Raw genomic sequence first — 15954 nt, 5'->3', positions numbered from 1 at the left:
TTGCACATTTTAGCATTCTTTGTACTTAGTCGCTGATTAAAGAAAAAGACCCAAATGTACTATTTACTGTGATCCTGCTGTCCTATGCTATGAACTTACTGTAACCATTGGCCTAAGCTTCTGAAATACAAACTTTAAAAATTGTATAGGAAATTGTTTTGTAAGTGTACTCATTCCATTACATATTGCTTGCCTTGGATGATATATTTTTAAAGCTTTGCCTCTTGAATAAATATCTAAAGATTTCAAAGTGCTATTAGGTAATAATTAAATAGATGGCTTTAAACGATGCAGAATCTATTGTGTCTGAGATACTTTTAGTGCTTGGAGAACACAGAATTCAAAATTGTACAATATTGCTGCTCAGTCTGCAATAATAGTAACTATTGTATGGTTCTGAATCTGAGTCATTTCTATAGAGTTTAATAGAAAGATGGAGGTGTTGACATTTTTATAAATGTTCTGCCACTTAGTCAGAGGTCAGGTATATTCCACAGAATGAATTTGACTGGGCTGCTTGCAAAAGAAGCTTCTAAAAATGTCCCCTGCAGGGGGGCCAGGGATTTAGCTCAGAAATGTCAAAGGTCTTGCTTTGGAGGAAAGCACAGCAACCCTTTCCCTAGGGGGTGCTGTTTGTCCTTTCCTTTTAGTGTGGAAGAGGGTGCATCTGAGAATTGCCAAAGGAGTGGACCTCGGAAGTCAACGCTCCTTTCTGCTCAAGACCTAATTCAGACTGCTCCCCCCATTTCTATGAAATTCTCAAATCATAAGAAATAGACTCATATCCACTGAAGGGAAAAAAAAAATAGTCATACATTTAATCATGGCTTTTCCAGAGAGACCACATTTTCTTTTTTAAAAAAAATATTCATTGATTACAAATTATTTTAAATTTGAGTAAACTTGTCTTTCAAATATTGCAATCTTTTATAATATATATTCCTTAGAGCATGTTTACTCACAACACTTATATCAAGTATCCTAGAATATACATGTCTATAAATATATTTATTTTAATTTTTTCATTTATAATATGACATATATGGTATTTGCTGCTTTGGAGGGTTGTCTGAAATTAATAGGATGAGAAATTCCAGGAAACTTTCCTTCATTTTCTCTTGTGGAACCAAGCCATGGACCCAACTGTGTGTTTCCTCTACCCAAATTAATATGTTACAAGTCTAACCTCCACTGTGGCTGCATTTGGAGACAATCCCTTTGGGAGTGACAGAGGTTAAGACATTATAAGATGTTGGGGCCTGAGTGGAGAGGAGGGTGTTATTAATAAAGGATACACGGAGACAGGAAGTAGCTGTCCCATGCTTTCTCTGTCTGTGAATGTGCACAAAGAGGTCGTGGGAAGACAAAAAGGGAGGATGGCTTCCTACCAAAAAGTCAGCAGGCCCAAATGAGGACCAGAATCCATCATCACTTTCATCTAGGACTATTGACCTCTTGAGATTTGAAGTCATACATTTGCATTGTTTAAATTCGCCTATCTACGGCATTCTGCAGTGACAGTCTAGCTAACCGCCCCAGACATGCAGTACAGGTGGAAGATGAACTTTCTCCTCTCTTCCTATAAGGATGCAAAAACACAGAATAATAAACGAGTAGAGCTATTTGCATTTTGAAAGGTTTTCGATACTACTTTACACCTGTTACTCTTTCACATCTAATTAGGACCTAACACCCAATATAAGTATGATGTTTTCCTTATCTCTCTTAAAATCTTGTCTTAATCTTATTCCATTCAGCAGTTTCCTTATATTTTAATCACCCGCACTTTTCAGGTAAAAAGGAAATCAAGAGTAAAGCTAAAGATATACATATTCTATTATCTTAATATTATGCATATTGGAAAACAAAAGTATTGATTAAAAATAGTGAGTTAAAATTTGAATAGAAATTCAATATTTTTCTCATAGTATCAATGGGTCTCTTGTGAATCTGCAATGAGACTCATATCTTATTTGAGACCACTGCTATGAATTACCCCAACTTAGGATAAAATCACATTTCACATTATATGTTTTCATCTTCAAATAATTAAGTAATTTTGGAACTGTATACAGTACTCAAAATAAAATAATTGATATTCAGTATTATATTTTTCTCTCTCCTGCTAAAGCATCATCTTGCCAACCTTCACTGTTTTCAGCATGTCTGAAAGTTTACATCCTTTTATATACAGAATGGAATATTCTCAACTCATAACAACTTTCTGCATTACTATATATACGGCTTGAAAATGCAAAGTTATCTTGAGAATGTTTTTCCCTACACAGTTAGTGTAGACTCTGCTAGTTTATTTTGGAGACACAAATTGTTGCATAGAATCACTAAGACAAAGTGAGCTATGTATGTGATCTCTGAGTAATATTGCCACAAGAAAGAGTTGCTAAATGAATAGTTTTTTTATTTTTAAGCTTTAGAAATAAAACACAAGAGCAATTACATGCAGTGAAAGAGCAACTGGCTAACTATTTCACCATGATGACAGATTGCAAGATGTGTGTTATAAAATTATATAAAAGTTTAAAAAGTTTAAAGAGCAATTGATTCATTATACACATTTCTTTGAAACTAAACATGGTACCATGCACTATATATTTTAATTCCAGTACTGAAACTTTTGTGCTGAATCAGATCATAAATCAAAATGCCCCCCCAATAATTTTATGAGCTTTGTGGCAATGGATGATGTTATGAAGAATTTATGAGGGCAAAATCTCTGTTAACTACATGGTTATTACCTTTTCCAAAAGAATAAATCCTGGCTACCTGGGTCCCAAAGTAAAAAGTTTTCAACACTGCAGGATTCATAACTGACAGGCACAGTTCCAGGGTTTTAATCAAGGCGAGATATTTTCCGGTTGTAAAATTTGAAATTGGGTTGGAGAAGGAAGATTAATAGATCTCTTCAAGTAGTCAACCCAAATATGTTTTGATTTCATGGGCTCTGCTTTAGGAGTAGACGTGGATTTTTCCCTATCGAATCAGCAATGAGATTTCGGATACTTACATAGTAACACTTTCATTTAGACATTTACTAAATTTATCAAATATCCATTTCTCCTAAATTGTCAACATCTGACAAGTCAGAAAACTCACAAATTTGTTGAATTACACTTTGTAAAATTACATTAAAATATCTGATATTTGTGCACATACATACCATTGATTTAATCACTTAAACTCAGAAAAGTAGTTCACTTTCTCTATCATGCAGACAGTTTGAGTAAATTCAACAGATAACAGCATCCTGGAATTTCGCATATGAGTTTTGTTGAAAATTATGAATGTACAGTAATTTTGAGAAATGTCTTATTTCACAAGTACAGACAGTACTGTGCTGTCCACTATGAACAAGCACAACTCTTTCAGTTGAACTTTGGTGAAGATGATGTAACTTTTTATGTAAAACTCTTGAATAGAACACTTTGAACCTGATTTAGCCACCTGCTGAAAATGTTAATGAGTGTATATTCATATATCATAATTTTTTTCTTTTTTTATCTTATTGGTACTTTTTAGATATACATAATAATAACATCCAACATAAGGAATTTGTACCTGTATATGATATATCTTGCTTCTTTTATTTTCTCATTTCCCTCCCCTCCTTGCCCTTTTTATTTACAAAATCTTTGTTTCCATTTCTTTTTCTATTCTTTTATTTTTCTTGTCCCTCCTTTCCTTTCTCCCTCCCCTCTCCCTTGTTCCCTTTCCCATTTGAACATTTTCTTTCTATTTCAAAATTTATATATTTTATTCCTTATTTTCACTTTCATTTTCTCACACCAGAGAAACAGTGTGATATTTACACGTGTGTCCAATTTATTTCACTTAAGAGTATGGCCTCAGGGTGGATCCATTTATCTCAAAGGTATCCTTCTTATGGCTGTGTAAAACTTCACTGTATAAAAAACCCAACCTTCCTTATCCATTCATTGGTTGATGGGCATTTGGGTTGTTTCCAAGACTTAGCTATTACAAACTGTGATGCTATAAACATGAGTGTGCATACATCACTATTAATTCTTTTAGAACGATACCAAGAAGGGGAATAACTGAGTCAAATGTAACCTCTGGTTTTAGTTTTTTGAAGAATCTCCACTTTTATTTCCGCAGTGATTACATCAATCTACACTCTTACCAACAAGAGAAAAGAGTTCCTTTTTCCCCATATCCCTGCCAGAATTTGTTATTGGTTCTTTGCTTGATAATAGCCATGTTTTCTGGAGTGAGATGAAATCTCAGTGTTGTTTTCATTTGCATTTTTGTAATGACAATTGTTGTTGAATATTTTTCATATATTTATTTTCCCTTTCTACTACTACCTCTGAGGAGTGACTGTTCATTTCAGATGCTCATTTTTTAATTTGGTCTTTAAATTTGGATGTTCTAATTTTTTGTTCTTTATATATTCTAGATAGTAGTCCTTTGTCTGAGAAATAGCAAGCAAAAGTGTTTTTCCACACTATGTGTTGTCTCTTAGGTATGTTGGTGATTTCTTTTGCTGTGCAGAAGCTTTTTGATAAGATGAGATCCAAGTTGTTGATTTTTTGAGGCATTTCCTGTGTGATGGGGGTTTTGTTCATACAGTCTTTGCCTATACCAATGTCTTCAAGAGTTCTATTTATGTTATCTTCCATAGACTTAGTGTTTTCTGTTTTAATATCTAGATTGATCCATTTCCATTTTCATTTGGTGCATGGCAAAAGACATGCATTTAATTTTCACCATGTGGAAAACCAGTTTTTCCAGCACTATTTATTAAAGAAGCTATCTTTATTCCAGTGAAGGTGTTTGGCTCTTTTGTCAAAGATAAGGTGGCTGAATGTTTGGAGTTCTTCCTGTATCACCTAATCTGTTCCATTGATACTCAAGTCTTCTTTTTTTTTTTTTTTCCAGTACCATGCTTTTTTCATCACAGTAGCTTTGTAGTATATTCTCAAGTCAGGGATCGTGATACCTTCAGTCTTGCCTTTATTGCCCAGAATTGCTTTTGCTATTCTACATTTCTTCTGGTTCCAAATGAATTTTAGAATCGTTTTCTCTGATTTTGTGAGATATGATACTGGTATTATGATCAGGATTGCATTAAATCTGTACATCAATATTGGAAGTATGGCCACTTTCACTATATTGGTTCCTCCTACCCAAGAATAAGGGATATTTTTCCATTTTCTGATATCCTCTTTGATCTTCTATTTCAGAATATTATAGTTTTCAATGTAAAGGTCTTTTACTTCCTTTGTTGAATTGTTTCTTTGGTATTTTATTTTTGTGGATGCTATTGTGAAAGGTGTTGTTTCCCTAATTGCTCTTTCAATGAGTTTGTTATCTCTGTACACGAATGTGTGGAAAATTGTAGAATTTAGTTATCTAGTTGTAAGAATAGATCACAAGAAGTTTGTTAACTGAGAAAATTAAGTCTTTTCTGGGAAACTTCACAATTCTGTTTGTTAAAAGAATGCCAGAAAACTTTAAGAGATGTTGTAAAGGTTTCACGGGAGAAAAACAGGTTTTCCTAGTTTTCTTATTTACCATTGCCCAGGATCAGAGGACCATGACCCAGTGACTCTATGGGTGGTGAGAGAGATACGACTCACTATGTACATCTGTGATGTTTGCGGTGGGCCGGTGGGCTTGATTTCAGCTGAAGTCGTCCTGCTCTTTTGGTACCATCTGATAAGAAGAGGGCTTCGGTGTGCTCTTTGATGTACAGGATTGGTGAATGGAAATGGGGGACTTGTGAATTCGCCTGTAGCTTTTATGAGTCACTTAAAGTCACTTGTTACCAGAGGTTAAAATCAGAAAGATGGTAGCTAGAATAACTAAGCTGCTTTCCTACATGTATAAAAGCCTTACTTCTTTCCTTTGTGATTGTTGAACAGTGTCAGAGGAATAAACTGCTGTTCATCCCCCAGGCTGTCTCCTTTTCTTTCTTTAAAGGTCGGTGCTCTCCGGGGTCTCAGGTCTCACTTTAGAGAGACCACCAACAGGAATGCAATTGATTTTTGAGTGCTGACTCCATGACTGAATTGGGTTATTAAAAATAGAAGTCTTTTGGTGGAGTTTTGGGGGTCTTTTATGTAGAGTATCATATGTACAAATAATGATAATTTAATGTCTTCCTTTCCTATCCTTATTCCTTTTATTTCTTTCTCTTGTCTAATTGCTCTGGTGTAAGTTTCTGGAACTATTTTGAACAAGAGTGCTGACAGTGGACATCCTTGTCTTGTTAGTGACTTTAGAGTGAAAGCTTTCATTTTTTGTTCATTTAGTATGATGTTGGCTGTTGGTTTGTCATAGATGGTTTTTATCAGATTGAGATAAAGTCCAATTTATTCCAATTTCTGTAGAGTTTTAATCATGAATGGATGTTGGACTATGTGAAATACTTTTCCTGCACCAATTGAGGTGATTGTATGATTTTTGTCTTTGGCTCTGCTAATATGATGTATTGCATTTATTGACTTGCATATGTTGAAATATTCCTGCATCTCTGAGATAAATCCTATTTGGTCATGGTGTATAATCTTCTTGATGATTTGCTGTATTCTGTTTGCCAGTATCTTATTGAGGATTTTTGCACCTGTTAACCGGTAGATTGACCTATAATTCTCTTTTTGGTTTGAATCCTTCTATGGTTCTAGTATCTGGTATTTAGTATGCTTGCTTCCAGGAATGAATTTGGAGTATTGCTTTCCTTCCAGTTTAATTGAAGAAATTGAGAAGTATCAACATAAGGTTTTCTCTAAACTTCTTGTAGAATTCAGCAGTGAATCCATCAGGGCCTGTAATTTTCTTTGTTGGTAGGTTTTAAATTACACCTTCAATTTCACTGACTGATACTCATTTATTAATAATTTTTATATCTTCTTGATTCAACTTTGATAATTCATATATATCTAGGAATCTGTCCATTTCTTCTGTCTTTTCCATTTTATTGAAATACAGGTTCTTGAGAAAGGTACTGAGGATCTTCTGAATTTCTGCAGGATCTGCTGTGATTTCACTCTTTTCATTGCTGTTTGCATGAATTTGAGTCTTCTTTCCTTTTTTTGATAAGGTCGGCTAAGCGTTTGCCAAATTCATATAATCTTTCAAGGATGCAACCCTGGCACAGGCCATGGTCACAATCTCGCTGCTTGACACAGCTCCAGTGAAACTGAGACTATGGCTGAAACTGTGAGACCAAAGCGACTCCATTTTGCTAAAATCCACCATTCCCCTAGCCTCTCAAATTAATGGTTAAAATGTGTTTGCTCTGGAACAAAAGATACAATCTGTAACAAACCAAAGTTCCTAAGTTAATTACTCAGCCACCTGTTTACCCAGGAAATATACATCCTGGGCCCACTATCTGTAGGAACTATCTGTCAATGTGCTGACTGTCAGTGCTGGGTGGTCGTGACCATTAGTCACCATGTCTCCTGACCATCAATACATGACAGTTGCCCACTAACCTTTGTCCTTCTTTTCTTTTGTAAAACTTATACATAATCCCCCCTTACCCCTGATGAGTTCAGCCAATCAAAAATGTACACTTCATGCTCTCTAAATGTTAACCAATCATGTAACTGCTAAGTGAAAAATCTCCAAACCTTGCTGTAGCCTCTATAAAAACCCTGCTAATTTGGAACTCGGGGCTCTCAATCTCGATCTGCTGTGTCGGTGACAATTGAGAGTCCCTGCTTAAGCTTGAATAAACGACCCTCATGTGCTTACATCAGAAATGGCCTCCTGGTGGTCTTTGGGACCTTACAATCTGGGCACAACATTTGGGGGTTCATCCGGGATCCCAAGACCCTCAGGATCTCTGTATTGGAGGGTCAATGCCGGCTGGTGAGTGTGTTTTTTGTGTTTGTAAAGTCTGGGCCCATTTTCTGGGAAGGTCGGCAGATGGTCTAGGCATACACGCTGCGAGGGCCGCCGACCAGGGATCCTGGAAGACGTTCTGGATCCTGCAGGGGGGGACGGAGTGCCCCATGAGTACGAGTCTGTGAGACTCCTGGGGGGATGGTGCGGGTCACTCCTGCGGCACGGCATGAGGCCGTCATCCCATTTTCATTTCCTCCGATTGGGCGGAGGATGATTTTGTCTTGCCTTGTGCTTTTCTGTTGTGTTTATTTGTCTGTTTATTGTGTTGACTTGGACTGAGACGATGGGACAGACTGCGACTACTCCTCTTTCCCTCATAAAGGACCATTTCAAAAAAGTTAGAGAGCGTGCTCATAGTCTAAATTTAGAAATAAAAAAAAAATCTAGATTTGTCCTTCTGTGTAGTTCAGAATGGCCTTCCTTTGGAAAGGGATGACCCCCTGAGGGAACTTTTGATTTACAGGTTATACACAGGGTCTGTGGAGCTGTTTTCCCATCCCTACACCGGACATCCTGATCAAGTTCCCTACATTGTCACTTGGGAGAGTCTAATCTGCGACCCGCCCCCATGGGTCAAGCCCTTTTTGCCTCCACAGAAACAGCAGCCGGAGGGAATCCTGACAGCCTGTGAAAAGATTCCCAGAGGGCGCGACAACAAAAGACAAACTGAAACCAAGCCGACTGAGCCGCTTTACCCGGTCCTCCAAGGAGGGACCTAAGAAGATCTCATCCCCCCCCCACTTACTCTCTCTCTCTTCTCCCCCACGACAGCAGGCAAAAAGAAATGACCCGGCCCCAGCTGGAGCTGGGGAAGGAGGGCGGGCCCCGGTGCGGGCAACCATGATGGCCCCGCCCAAAATACACCGCAGGCCCTGCAGACTCTACTGTTTGTCCGCTGAGAGTGATAGGGCCCCCTGATGAGCAACACTGGGCCCATGTTAAGGCACAAGGAATTAACTTGCCATGGGGGGTGGGTGGACAGAAGTTGTGCCTTTTATTTATTTATTTTTTTTGTATTTCTTTTGGATAAAACCTCCATCTGTCAAGGCTGCAATGTTCACCCTTCTTATCTTTTTAGCCATTCTATCCTCAAAAGGATCCCTATTGTTAAACACCTTCATTGCCACACTCATCAACTTTTTCTATTCTCTCCCTCAAATCCTTCCATCCGCTGCAGTTTTTTTTTTACTATCTGGGGCCCACTGAGTAACAAAAGCCAAATTAATTGTCTGTTGATTTGTAGGGGCATCTGGGTCAATTGGAGTATACGTACGGTATGCTTTTAACAGACGCTCCAGAAAGGCAGAAAGGGATTTCTCAGGTCCTTGAAGGACCTTGTTTACCTCACTCAAATTGGTTCCACTTTTGAGCGGCTCCCCTCAAGCCAGCTAGGAGATGTTGATGGTAGTTTTGGAGAGCTTCTCTGCAAATAGAACAGCTACTCCTACTTTTTTTCTGGTTCCTGTTACTTGAAGTATTGTTTTCCATCCTTTGAATTTCAGTCTATGAATTTCTCTTTGAATCAAATGTGTTTTTTTTATGCAGCATATTGTTGGATCTTGCTCCTTGATCCAGTCTGCCAGTCTGTTTCTTTTGATTGGTTTCTTGAGACTATTAACATTGATGACTTCATCTGATATGTATTGACTTATTTTCTTATTGTTGGTTCCTCTTTTTCCCCCTCTGTATAACTGCTAGCCTTGCCTAGTGGATTCATTCTGTTGGGGTTCATGGAATTGTAGTCCTTGTTATCTCTTTCTAGAATGTGATTCAAAACATTTTGGAATGCTGTTTTGGAGGTTAGGAATTTCCTCAGGTATTCTTTGTCATGGAAGAATTTTATTTTTCCATTAATTTTCAAAGATAGTTTCATGGGCTACATCAATCTAGGTTGGAGATTGTTTTCTTTTAAGGCCTGAAATATGTCACTCCAAGCCCTTCTTGACTTGTGGGTTTGCATTGAGAAGTCTGTTGTGATTCTGATGGGCTTTCCTTTATCAGAGATTTGTTTCTTTGCTCTAACAGCTTTTACTATTAGGTTCTCATGTTGAATTTTTGGAATCTTGATTATTATATACCTTGGTCTAGATTTTCTTTTAAATTATGACTAATTGGAGTTCTATATGCCTCACTTATGTGTATGTCAAATTCTTTTACTCAACTTGGAAAGTTTTCTGCCATTACTTCTGTGAATAGGTATTTATGTTATTTGCTCTATCTCCTTATTTTTCATTGACTCATCAATCTTATGTTATTCTTTGCATTATCTAGAAGCTGTTGGATTGATTTATAGATGTAATTTAAAAATAAATACATAATTATGAGTGTAAGTTAAAAGTAATGTCTTAGTTTTCACTTTGTCAGACATCATTAATTATGTTCTACTGTTTTTACTCAATTTAGAGTTCATGGCTTGATTACATGTTATTATATGTTTGCATGTCAATTTTTCATACTTTACTTCTATGACAGATCACTCGAGTTTTGTTAACTCTGAGATGAATTAGTTCAAATTGTACCTTAATTTTTATATCATTATTATGCTGCATGATAGATATCCAATAAATATTAAGTCTGAGCTTTTTAGGCCATAAGTAGAATATTTCTGATATTAATATCTAATTTTAGCAACATGTCATATTCTAGATGTCATATAAATATTTTAATACCAATGTGATCTTTGGACAGTCTTTATAAAGAAAGGCTATTACTTATTCACACCTTCAAAACTAAACATATCATTAAAAAAGTCTTAGAGAATATATATCTTGATTAGGATTTCAAATTTCATGAGTTGAACCTCAAAATCAGGATCAAATGTGATACTGTTTGAAACTTAGAATAATTGTTAAAGGTGGTGAGCAGTCCTGGACATTTCTGGGGAGTCTTAAGAGTGTGAGAGTCAACTTGCACCCTTCTCTTCCATGTTTGGAATGTTTTAAGCTCCTTTACCTGGTGTGCTTCACAAGTCCTATTTGAAGAAAGTTATGGAAAATGAAGGAAAAATCAGCAAAGTTCATAGAGTAAATCTAAAATAACTTAAGTCTGCTTTAAATAATCTTAATAAAGAAAACAGTTGTAATATGTTAAAATAAGATATAATGCATGCAAAAATTTATTTTTAGCAACAATACAAATTATTTAGAGATTGGGAAACTTAAAATTCGTTTATAAACTAGTGCAGAAGTTGCTCGCTTTCAGGTGCTTCACAGTTTCAGTTATTTGGGGCTTTGATATATTCCATCATAACCTATTCTAATGGAGAACAACCTGTGGTTTGTCAAGAACATATGTTGTCCCTAAATAAAAGAGCTTCTAGCAATAAGTATAAAGGATACAAGTGGTTACTACTTAGAAAATCAAACTCAGAGACAGTGGCCAGTGGTTCCTCTTTCTTGAAACAACTGTTTCCAACACTCAAAATAATTAAAATGTAGCTACAGCCCATCTTGACAATGTAATATTAGCAATTTGCCCCTAAATTTTTGCAGATGTCTCAAATAAATCATCTATTCTTGTCTCAGAAGGAGCAAATTTCTTTCATCATTCTCAAGAGTTTTGTTCCTGGAACACCCCACCTGTGTGTGTGTGTGTGTGTGTGTGTGTGTGTGTGTGTGTGTGTGCTTATGCATCTATCTAGTAAGTAACTAGAGTGGAACATTCTCAGCCCATTATTGACCACTGACTGTGAGACTGACGAAATTCATTTCACAAGGAACCCTAACTCTACAACAACTCTCACAGATCTAGTTCTGAAAAGTAATGCCATAAGTACTTTGGGTAGAGAATGAAAACTGTTTGGCTCTTTTTTAATTGGATAAAATAATGAATCTGAATAATCAATGAATGTGTGTGCCTCTTCTTTCCTGAAGCTCATGTCCCACCTTCCTTTGAGAGACACAGAAAGCTCTTTCTGCTCATGGCCTCGGGCCCAAGAAGGCATGGTACGCAAGACAGCCAAGTAGTTTCCGCTATAGGACTTAGAGTTTTGCTGTTTACATAGTTCAAATTTGCAAAATATTGAAATAACTTAGATTCTGATAAAAAACACATTTTTAGTTCAATTATGATACATAAGTAGTGCCTGAGTTTCTCAGGCACAATTTTCTGGATTAAGAAGTGGGGACATCCAAAGAAAAGCCCTAAAAACAGTGAATGGATTTTTGAAAAAAACTAAGGCAGGTGGAGTGCAGTGTCCTTTGCTAAATGTGGTTGGGTGTGGGGACAGCATTTCAGGTCATTCTCCAAATCCAAGAGCAGGGAAGCCAGCATATTGCTTCTCTGCCTCCTTAAATTTAAGAGTTTAAGGAAGAGGCAAGAAATTTTGAGTTAATTAACTACCAGTAGAAGGGAGCGTCTATGAAAGAACACTTAATTTAGTTGCACAAAATTTACTCAAAGATATAGTCCTTGCATTTCTGAATTTTTGAATTTAAATTGATGTGTTAGATTTTTAAGTCTATGTAGCAGTTAGATTAGCAACCAAATATACATCTTATAAAAAGAAACAAGAGTTGCTAATATTAGTTAATATATCAGCTAATAATATAGCTGAAAATATTCAATTGGATGGATGGTGTACAAAAGCATTCAACATGAATTAGTCTTTTGTTCACCAGCAGTTTTCAATATCATCTATATGAAAAGCGAGAGCAAGGACATATTTTTGTTTGCTCATACTTGGACTTGTTTTTCATGCATCTATGCAGGATGTATGGTAGGAATTGAATTAAGGTCTGTGCTATTGAGGCTGTAAAAAGAAAATACAATCTTTTCTTAACTGATGGATTTGTGTATCCATCTGAACAAATATTTTCTTATAATAAATTTAATGAATGGTAATTAGGTTACATGAGGAATGGAATCATTACATCTTCTCTACAACAGAATCCTTATCAGAATATTTCTTCTTGGGCTGGGGATTTAGCTCAGTGTTTCTGGTGCCTGTCTTGCAAGTGCAAGGTCCCGAGTTCGATCCCGGGTACCAAAAAAAGAAAAAAAAAAGAATATTTCTTCTCATTCCTTTCACAATTTAACAAGGACACTTCATTATCTTCAAATGCAAATCAGTGATAAGAAGGGAAAGGAAAAATTATGAGAAAAGAAAAAAAATGATGTCTATGTAAATAGGGAAGGGTGGAGGGGCTGAAGGGCGCACAGGTAATGGGGAAAAATAAGAACCAAGATACATCAGGTATAGGTACAAACACCCAATGATAAACGTAAATGTATTGTATACCTAAAATGTACCAATAAAAGAACTTAAGAATAAAAAAAAAAGTCCTGCCATGTAATTCTAACAATCTCAGTATTCAAAGGAAGTTTTAATAAATTTCTCAACCATAATATTGAAAATAACACAGTGAGTATGTCTGGCTAATATATTTTAAATTATGATAGTTTTAAAATACTATAATTCCTGCAAAGAAATATATATTTGTAATAAACTCTCCTGAGTTTAGAAATTATAATTAAGGTATAGACCATTTATATTAAAATGTTGCCAAAGACAAAACATTAATTCATAGTATTCATGCTTTCCTTTTTTATTTTGTGTTTAATTTTGGAAATATTTTTTTGAGGTGAGAAATTTCTTTTTTTTAATATATATATTTATTGGTACAATTTAGGTATAAAATACATTCACATTTATCATTGGGTGTTTGTACCAGAACATGATGCATCTTAGTTTTTATTTTTTCTCCCAATTCCTGTGCACCCTTCACTCCCTCCACCCTTCCCTATCTACACAGAGTTTCATTCCATTTTTTTTCCTCATAATTTTTTCCTTTCCCTTCTTCCCTTTCCTCTTTCCCTTCCACCATGCCCAAACCCTTGGACCTTTTCTTATTTCAAATTATCAATTATTCATTTTAATCATCTCTTGAGATATACAACAAATTAGTATTGGTTAAGCTAAATGATGACTTACATGAGGATAACTGTGAAAGTGACAACACAAATAATAATGCAGTTGAAGAGCAAACAACAAACCTATGATTTAAAGATGGCAAAGTATTATTTTATTTTGTTTCTATTTCAAATTGCAGAGCTATAGGGACAACGATGTTGTAGGTCAAGGTTGTTTTATCAGAAATTGAATCATTCCTAAGTGAAACATGGTATATAATATGAAGGAAATTGTCTTAGGGTTACAGTTCATGAACTGTGCATTGCCCTTATATTTACACATGGAAGGATGACAATTTATTTTTTATTTCTAAACTTTTGTCTAAAGGAAAAGCAGAGATTTTTTAACACCTTCTTTTGGCAAAACATCAGTAATTTACTTTTGTGATCTGAAGTACAAATTCAATTCCACTTCAGGTACAAACAATTTGGCAGATAATTCCGTTGCCTGTGCACATACTCAATGGAATAACTCCAATCTAATATATTAGTAAGTAAGTTATTAAGTCATTAAACAAAGTTCTTCCAACTTTCTGAAGGAACAAACATCTCAAGATGAGAAGTTGAAATGGGCTTTGTTATTCTTTTTCAGGTGTTCAGTCCTTTTAGAGTAACATATTTGCAGGTATGAAATGAAGGATTATGCCTTTATTTTTCTGCTAAAGGCTTAAAAGATCTTTACATCAATCACTGATAAGCAGAGATTATTATACATACATATGTCTTTGAACTAATGTAAATTTTCACAAGTGATATTTTTGGTTCCACTTAATAATATGAATTATAGAATTTGACTTCTCTGTGTGTGGAAAACAATAAAATGTCTCATCCTTTACCAAGGAGTTAAGTATAAATTTCCTGAGAAAATGAAAAGTATCAAGACATTCATTTAAAATCGTCAAGCCAGTAATTTTTAAAACTAATGTCTAGTATCTACTGTCTTACGGAAATTTTATAATGAATTTCATTAGTAACTGGGCTTTACTTATATTTATATAATTTACCACAAATTAAATTTATAGCACTCTCTGAATTTCATAAACTTAAATCTGGTCTAAAAATCTTACTATAGGTGGAAAATGTAGTTTTTTAAAATTCAAATATACATTACATCAATTTTATCCTTTTCTGATATAGAAAATTAATTTCATGTCTCCTCAGTAAAAGCTTGTGTCTTAATGTGATATTTGAAAGTAACCATTAGTTTTAGAGTTTATGCATTTTAAAAAATTGAAGTAGGAAATAATAAGATTGATGTGATAGCCTACGCTAGTATTATAGTTAATGAGTAAATATTTCAGTACAGAGCATAGAAGATAATATTACAACTTGAATAATTTTGAGACTATTGCAGGTCAGGAGAACCAGTAACAGTCATTGTATTTACCTAATGTTGCCAATTATGATATCAATATTTGAACATAAACTCACTTAAAGTTCAGGTATTTTCCTAACTAGGTAGGAGATGATAAGTTATTCTTCTCACTGTTTCTAATAGAAATGAAAACCTGAGTTTACTTTTTGTGTTTTTCAAATAAACATAAGTATACTTCTTAAATCAATTATAGTTCTGATTCACATTTTTAAAGATACTGTTTGAATGGTAATTCCTCAGAAATGAGTAAATGAATGAAAATGTGAATACACATGCACCAATTCCAAAGACAAAGGCCTCATATTTCTGTATATGTCTGATCTTTTCAAGGCTTGCAGTTAAGAATATGTGTGTATAAAGAATAACTTTTTTTCTTAATTCACTTTAAACCCGGTATTTACTTTGTACCTTGGCTGTACATTTTCTAAGATAGTTGACAGTGTGGCCCAGATCAGAACCTATGGTCCATGAAACTCAGGGACCCTCGGACTGCACTTTAAGGAAGCATAATTTAACCTCACAGACGAACTCAAAAAGAGTCCAGTCTTTACTTGCATTTCTCAAATGCATATTGATCACTTGGAGTTCACCACTCCAAGGAACATCTTCAGAATCGACTTTCTCTACTTCTGAAATGAGAAACGGAGCCAATACCAACCCACTCACAGGGCAGGTCTGTATTCTTTGCCACATTCTAATATTTAAAATGTGTTTTAACTTTGACTCAGACCACCAGGTTATATCTAGCCTCTATTTCTCTTATGTTTTCTACTGTT

Source organism: Heterocephalus glaber, unplaced genomic scaffold, assembly GCF_053883595.1.
Source record: "Heterocephalus glaber isolate CG9 unplaced genomic scaffold, H.glaber_assembly_v1.0 deba00001465, whole genome shotgun sequence".
Classification (NCBI taxonomy): domain Eukaryota; kingdom Metazoa; phylum Chordata; class Mammalia; order Rodentia; family Bathyergidae; genus Heterocephalus; species Heterocephalus glaber.
This window is presented reverse-complemented; position numbering follows the sequence as displayed.